The sequence below is a fragment of the Gymnoscopelus braueri genome (assembly GCF_963280865.1).
Source record: "Gymnoscopelus braueri genome assembly, chromosome: 6".
Lineage (NCBI taxonomy): Eukaryota > Metazoa > Chordata > Actinopteri > Myctophiformes > Myctophidae > Gymnoscopelus > Gymnoscopelus braueri.
Window position 1 is genome coordinate 29,233,339 of NC_137607.1, and position 8,654 is coordinate 29,241,992.

Genomic DNA, 8,654 nt, shown 5'->3' on the forward strand with positions numbered 1-8,654 from the left:
TAAGACTGCAGCAGGAGTTAATAAATAGAAGAACAAATGAATTAATATACTTTAACGTGCGGAATCCGAAACAGGCAGCGCTGTGATTCTGAATTTTGTTACGATTGCGGTGATTAGTAGCCTGTTATTGACACCACCTGGACGAGTGAGTCGTGTCGTGTAACTTTCCTGACGTTAAGCTGTGTATGTGTTCAACACACCCGGACCCCGGTCTAAGTGCAGATTTCAGCTTGGGAAAAGCAGCCTCCAACGGGTTTGGGTAGGTGGTTCATAGTCACCATTGCGTTATCGTGGTATTCCTATTCTTGCTATTATGTTGCAAATGATTGTGTGTGTGCGCCTGTGCGGGCGAAATAACATTGACAGCTATGGCAGGTGACGAAAGCTTGCCAGACCTATGCCAGGCTAACAACGGTTGCTAAGCTGGCATTGGACAATCGCTTTTGGGGTGGGGTTTAGCGAAGGGTCCATTCCCTTTATTTTAAACAGAAAATGCATTTTCAGGTCAGGATCCCAATTTTATTCAATCAGGATATAGAGCTCAACTCACACAGGATACAGATTAAACAAATGGAATTGGAAGAGATGACACAAATAAATGAGTAGACAAAATTGGAACTGGAACACTATATATTTTCTTTATTTTCTTACAGCTGTATGAGTCACTCTGGTGACCATCACATTTATTTTAACAAAACAAAATAACTCATAGCACCTTTAATAAATCTGGGTTTAAACTTAACTGTGTTGCATGATTTAGATTCAGTCCCAACTTGGTAAGCACATTTGAATAATTTAAAGCTGAAATTAACAAATAGCTAAAGAAAGGTGTAATGTTACCTTAGACCTAGTTTTAATAAGCTCTGATTACAAATGAAGATAATGTCTGAAGATATGCTAAATTGGAACATATCGGAAGCGATTTATGGAAATGTTTTTTATCTTCACATAATTATTTATTATGTGATGCAGTGATAGTGTTGTAACTGATTTACATACCAGGCAAAGTCACGTTGTTACAGCGTTCTGTATCACAACAGTGAATGGATGCAAAACCAGACCCCAGGTATCCCAGGTTAGCAGAAAAATCTGTGTTGCCAATCTTGGGACAAATGGCAGCTGTTGCACACTTCTTGACGACATGATTACTTGAACTGCCTGTCACAGCTGTCACTTCTGATACAAATATAATAAAGCCACAATTGAATAATGTTGAAATAAAAATACAAACATATATTATTATTGTCAAGTAAATAATTAACTGGAAAAAAATTAATAAAAGTTCAATATTACCATTTAGAGTAGCTGATAGACAGAACAGCTGGTTAGCAGAACAGTTTACCAAGACTGTTTTTCTGCACTGAATGTCTGCAAACTCACTGCAATTGTAACACTGAAATCAGCTGCATTGTAGAAAATATGCATACATTAATAATATGTACAATTATAACAACTTGGAACGTTTATTACCTTGTAATATTTTAATACAATCTAAAAGTTTTGCATAGAGCATACTTTTATTAAGATTGCCCAATTCATATTATGGTCACAAGTAAATTTAAGAAACTGGGGGGAAAACATCGATCAAATACCTTAAAATTAAATGTGTCTGGCGCCTTTGAGAGTGAGTTGAGTTACCTGCATAGAAGAGGCTCCAGGTGAGACACAGAGTCCACCTCAGCTTCATAGCGAAGACAAGGTGGGCACAGTGGACAGTGGCACTGCACCTCCTTATATGCAGTAGCTGCTTTTGACGAAATGTGAACTTGTTGCATAATTTACATAATTTGAATTATTGGATAATTTCCTGTGAGGGAAAGCACCATCGCTGCATCCTCATTTTCGTTGGATTAGCTCAGTAGTTAACAAAGGATACAGGCCAGCTATGATTGGCCTGATGGGTGATGGAGAAATGTGGTGTTACTTCCATCTGTAGAGAAATTAAATCAAAAGTGAATAGTCTGTACACTATTGTCTGTACAGAAGAGTTAGACATGAAGATATCAATACACATACAGTGCTGGTGTAGAAGCTAAGATTAAATTAGTATATAGATGCCATGAAAACCATTGCAATATACTGTAGATAATGTTACTATGGAAATCCTCATTTCAACAGTAGCCTACGGACTGTGAAAGATAATGTGGTTCAACAAATGATAGTGGGAAATCAATATTCGTAATCATTAATTTGGCAAAAAGGAAGAGAAATACAGTTTCCTAATAGAAAAATTAAGAAAGACACCAATGTTCAATTTGTTGTGTTCATTTGGCATACATACAGTACGTAGATCTGTAGACATTTCCTGTATCTATCTCTTACATAGACAGGGAGGAATTTCTTCAGGGTGAAACTCGGTTACGCCCTGGCCTAGGAGAAAAGTTTGCTCTCCCCTTGTTTCCCTTTACAAAGTTTCATACAACCTTAACAGTCCAAAACATTAATGCTGGTTCTGGAAGTGCAAATGAACACGATCCACCAAACACGCACGCACGCATGCGTGAACGCATGTACATACATGTGACAGGGTGGAAAACGGGACATTATTATTATTTTTTGTTATTTATATTGATGCACTGTTTCATCATCTTAACACCCTTTTAACCTTTATTGTGATAACTGCACTGTATTATTTATGAATGAACATGTTTTCCCCCCGGTCCCCGAGCCACTTGGTATGCCCCAAATTGACAATGACAGCAAACAGCTGTGAGATTGACTGACGCTTGGGCGCGGTCCCCACGGCCCAATCCCACAGCAGGTCACGTCATCGACAGCCAACCACGACGGAGAAGGGCGCGGTGTCTCTGTGCAATGAGAATAAACCGCTCAGTTCAAAAAGGAAGAGGAGCGAGAAGGACAGAGAGCAGGAGAGTGTGTGTGAAAGGACCGGTGCGACACAGAAAGTCCCAGAGCGTAGCCGAGGTAAAGGGTGTGAGAGACGGGAGAGTGCGTGCTGCCAGCCACCGAAAGCAACGAGCAAACATTTGGCAGACGGCTCCATTATAGAAAGACCCGAGAAAGACTGTGTGTGCAGAGGGGAAGGAGAGGACGAAAGCAGCGACGACCAGACCATACAAAGAGTGAAGCAGGACCTGGAGAGGAGCGGACGAAAGAGAGGCTAAAGTGTTGCGACGCGCAACTCCATCAATAGGCAGCGAAAGCTGCCTTCGGAGTAAGTTTCTATCCACGCAACACTCGATTTGTGATAGCCACCACCGCCAGCAGCCCACAGTACCTTACCTGTAAACAGTTGAACTGGCCTATTGTTTCTGTACTTCCAGGCGGTGATAAAGAAACAGACGAACAATTGAAGAGTCCTGGCTTGGCTTCCCTCCACCTGTTTTCCCCCAGTATTTGCACACACTTGTCTTAATTATTTATAGCATCTTTTATTGTATTTTAATAGCACCTGCACTTTACTTATCCCTAAGTATTTGATGCACATCTTGCTATTAATTTGCACATTTGCTATTTTGCACACTCTGCATATTTGGCCGAAGAGAACCCCCGGTGTTGCATTTGAATGGCCTAAAGTCCACATAGTACTGAACGCACTTTATATAGCACCGCACTTTACTTTTGTAAAAGTACTGTTGCCTATTATGCTGTTTATTTGCGCTCTTGCTATTATTGTTGTTTCGCCCATTGTTTTGCATTTTAGTTAGTTTAGCGGCGCCATAGGAGGTTAGGGTTTATATTTTAGGATTGTTGTTTATTTTGTATGCTGGTTTTAAAGGCACAGAGGCCTCTTGTAACAGGGATAATTCAAATAAATGTATGTTCACCCTTTTTATCCATTGTGTCGACTTCAGTTTCCTCCTGGGTTTTAAGTTGTGTTGTTCTCCTAAAGTTAAATACTTACCTAGTTATCTCGAACCTGTAAAAAGCCTGTTGAAAGAAAGAGAGTTAATCAAGGAGTTCTTAGGCTCCTTTAATCCAAACCTAAGTGGCGTAGTCTGCAAGGTTAATCAATTATTCCATTGGCATAAGCAACAATTACGCACCCCGCACTTTATTGTGTATCTGATATTTTATTGTTGCCAAAACCAATTGTGAATATATTAAAGGGTGTCATTTATCCCACCAGTAAATTGACACAGTTACATGTGACTCAGTCGGCAGTAGCTCACATACACACAAACATTAAAGGAGTAGTTCAGCCCAAAAATGACTTATTTTCTATCAATTACACACCCCATGAAGCCTTGAATTCATGGAGTTTCTTTTTTGTTTTTGTCGCATTCCTAAGCCAATAATTTGGTGACCGGTGGAGTCTCCAGTAGGAGATTCAATTGATTCTCCTACAGCTACAGTATAGGAGACTCCGCTGGTCATCAAATAATTTGATGAAATTATTGTCTCAGGAATGTGACAAAAACAAAAACTCTCCATGGGTGTGTAATTGACAGAAAATAAGTTTTTTTTTGGGTGAACTACTCCTTTAATGGCTTTGTTCTTCTTTCCGTAGCACTTGGCTAAGGCAGCAGTGAAGGACAGCAACCCAGATTTGGCGCAAACAAGGGAATGAACTCTTTCTCATGCTATACAACAAAAATGTGGAATGCCCTACCTAAAGGAGTAAAGGAGTGTAAAACCCTACTCACTTTCAAAACTGCCCAAGAAAACACCTTCAGGAGGCTGCAATTCCAAACTGGCCCCTGTCAAAGTCTTAACCTAACCCCCCCCCCCCCCCCTCCTTCTCGAACTGTCCATTGTACATATTACTTGTTTTTCATACCAGTAACCTGTAAGCTGATTGTATGACGTTCTGCATAGTAGTGTACATTTGTCTGTTTTCTTAAATGTCATCATGATTTGAGTGCGTGGGGATCTCATTTTAAATGTTTTAAACTGTTGTTTTCATGTCTTACTAAATAAAGTACATCAATCAATCAATCAAAGCCATTGTGCTTTTATGAGCGATCCAGTTTAGAGGACCTATGAGTGTGAATTGTACTTCCCTGTACTGTTTCCATGTCTTTTCTAAATAAAGTATTCAATCAATGAAAGTATGATCTTTGCAGAGCTTCTGGAGTTTGTGGAGCGGCGTCGTTCTGAGATGAAGGAAATCATCAGGGCTCAGGAGAAGGCTGAGGTGACTCGAGCTAAAGCCAGCTAGTGCTACAGCATCTGACACAGGAGATAAAACATATAAACATTTGTAGTGACACTAATTGAGTCACCAACTATTGCTATCTATCTTTTTTTCCTTGTACACAATGTCTCATGACTAAATCTAGTCGACTTTCTGTCTGTTTTCCAGTCAAAAATAATATCAAGTGTTAATCACGTGTGCTGTGAGAGATTTGCCAGTCATACCAAGGACCAGCCCAACAAAACGTCCAGGGACATTGTTTCTGTGTGTGTGCGTGTGCGTGTGCGTGTGCGTGTGCGTGTGCGTGTGCGTGTGCGTGTTTATGACCGGTGCAGTGAAGAATGTGAGTGTTCTGCAATCTGTATATGGCTTCCTGTTTGGCAAAAAAAAGCTGTACTGTATATCAGTATCAGTATAACCCACCAGTAAATATCAGCCTTTAAACAGATGTTAATCTTAACTTCCTTTTACATTCCCACAGTGCAAGAGCCTTGTATCTCTTCCCTGTTCCTGTTCTGGACAACTGAGACAAGCTCCTTCAATGTGAGTAACATGTAAAGATTTGGTTTCACAATAAAGTATGGAAAATGCAATGGACTCTATTTGGATACAACAACTAATTGAATTATTCAAAGTTGCAAGTATTCATGAACTGAACTGACTAAATAATGACATTTAAATGACCAGCATTGTGACCTTGTGGTTAGAGTGTCTGCAGGAGGCAGTAGACCAATCATACCAAAGACTATAAAATAGTAGTACCAGATCCCTCCCTGCTTGGCATCAAGCGTTGGATTGTTGTTAAGTCCCTGCAACATTCTAGCGTCATGTCCAGGGGTGTACTTATACATCAAGCTGCATCACGTTAAGGAAACAGGAGATAGGCTGGCCTATGAGCCACATTGCCTCCCAAGGTTACTTTAAATTAAACACAGTAAAGTGATTGGCGTGTAAGAGATACATTTTATTTACCATTTGACACAATCAGTGCAGGGGCAAAAAGGAGCATGGAGAATGAACAAGATGTGTTGTAATCATATCTTGTTGAAAGCTGCTACGTCAACACTCTGGATCTGCAACACAGTAAAGAGGGCACATTCTTTAGCTTACAATCTGGGGTAGTACAAGACCTGTACTCATTGTGGTGAGGTTAAAGCACTCTACCGGCATCCATACTATTCACAGCTTTGACCATAATTGTTCATAAACATAATTATACTTTTCTTATTTATGGATTTATTCTCATACTTTGCATTTGTTTAGATTGTGTTATTTAAATGTTACCTAATGTCACAAAGTGCCTGATCTTCATGAATTCCCTCCCAGATATTACCACTTAATTCTGCAGTAGCAATAGTTCCCCTGTCATCTGGCAACTTTTCACTGCTACCCAGAGCCCATTTTAGCTCCTCCTTGAACACCACAACATTCTTCCTTCTTCAATTTCCAAAATAATAATAATAATAATAGATTCCATCATTATTGACTGATATCCTTGAATTAAGAACATTCCTGCTATGTTTTTACTACATTGCATTATTAGTATGCATTCTTTTTTTCTTTAAAATTTGTATCCCTTGATTTTGTAACCCTTTTTTTTCACCCGGTGCCAATTTTCTAAGTGATCCTGGGCACTACACTCCCCCCACCAGCCTAGGGAGCCCAGGGCCGAGCTCATGCCTACTTCAATGCATGAGAGCCAACTTACCTTCTTTGGGCACTGATGACGCGGAGGAGAGGAAATGCCCCCAGCGGTGGGAATCGAACCCAGGACCTTCTAGCTGTGAGGCGACAACGCTACCGACTGCAGGCGCCACCATGCGCCCTTCTTTTAGTATGCATTCTATTCACCTTATTCTTGGCCCTTCTCCAGGACGGCGCCATTGCCCTTTTCTGCTGCTTCATTCAAAATCTGGTCACTTCCACCCATAGACATAAAAAGGTAGACGCCTCCTCCGACTCTGGGGTGCCTGTATCTGCGGGCGCCATTTTTGGGAAAGCAAGCTCATAAGAGGCAGCCACGCAGCAACTAGTTACTTAGTTGGAACCTGCCAAACTCAACATTCGGATTTGTGAAATAAATCGGAATTTACTGCAGTCTAAACAGGGCCCCAGAGACATGGTCAGTTTGTGTGCAGCTTGGGTCTGTACAAACAGACGTTTGTGTGCAGCTTTAGACAGAAATGCTTTGTGACTATTACTGTTACTTGGATTAGATAAAAGTATTTTGGTATGAAAATATGCGTTCAAGATGTAACCAAGTATAGGCCTACTGGATCCATAACTCCATGTCTGCCATTTGTTACAAACTTAACCGTTTGGAAGAAAATTCAGGGAGTGATTTTCAGCTCCCTGAATTTTGAAATGGACATAAATGCATTCCCGAATATGGCGACCACGGATACAGGTACAGTACGTCGTTCCAATGAACGGCAGAGGCCAATGAGGAATCTAGTTTCTATATCTATGACTTCTGCCCTAGTAGGCTGCGGATGTAATGCAGGTAATCAGTGTGTCTACAAGCTCACAACGCGTCACATCGCAACATGTTGTGAGCTTAACCACAAATCACAATCACAAAAATATTGGGAAGAAAAGTTAAAAACAAATTGAAACATTTTAACAAGAAAGATCTTGTATGGGGGTCCCTAGCACAAAACATGTTCAGATGCGGGTCCATGGACAAATACATATTTATTTGCTGGTCCTTGACATGAAAATGCCTGAGAAACACCGGTTTAAAAAAACATTAGGAACTAGGAAGCAAGCCCAAATAAGCAACTACACTTGAAAAACAAGCCCAAAGTTGCTCTTTATAATTAGACATGGCAACACTGGTAAACAGGAAACCCCTTGATATGGTAACCCCCGCCCCCCCTACTTCCCTACGGCCAGTTATAAGATAAATACTTGTGTTCCATATCAAACCAGGCAACATACGTTATTAGCAGGATTGTTAACAGTATATACAATAGTATGGTCAAAGGTTATGCTAAAAGGATAACACTTTTAAAAGCACTATGGGGCTTCTTTCCTTTGTGGTCCAAACACACAATAGAATAGTAATTCATTTCCACACAAACTATAGAATAGTAATCCTTTGTGGTCCACTCAAACTATAGAATAGTAATTCATGCTTTTTAACTTGTTTCCTTTGTGGTCCACACACACTATAGAATAGTAATTAATTTCCTTTGTGGTCCACACAAACTATAGAATAGTAATTCATGCTTTTTAACTTGTTTCCTTTGTGGTCCACAGAAACTATAGAATAATAATTAATGCTTTTTAACTTATCAGTTTATGAAACAAAGATTACAACAAACTATATTCATTTCTATCTCATACCAAACAAAAAAAGATCATCATAGTTATAACTTTAGTTTAAAACTGTAACATGACAAATAATACATTAAGGTGCCAATAATAAAAAGGCTCATCATCCCTGGGCCACTTATTAAGATAAACATTTAATCATGAATCCCTATTTTCTTGCATTGTGTGATTTTGCGCGTGCGTGTGTGCGTGCTTGCGTGTGCATGTGTGTGTGTGTGTG

General features: G+C 40.0%; 1 protein-coding gene and 1 long non-coding RNA gene across 2 annotated transcripts in view; one reads left to right on the plus strand and one right to left on the minus strand.

Annotated features, from left to right (window-relative positions):
* The window catches only part of pomgnt1 (protein O-linked mannose N-acetylglucosaminyltransferase 1 (beta 1,2-)), a 172,388-nt gene that overhangs the window by 126,046 nt on the left and 37,688 nt on the right, over positions 1–8,654 (minus strand). The window lies entirely within an intron of this gene.
* The window catches only part of LOC308087256, a 61,323-nt gene continuing 61,195 nt past the window's right edge, over positions 8,527–8,654 (plus strand). The window contains exon 1 of the long non-coding RNA XR_013933297.1: positions 8,527–8,599. This is a non-coding gene — a long non-coding RNA (uncharacterized lncRNA). The remainder of the gene's footprint in view (positions 8,600–8,654) is intronic.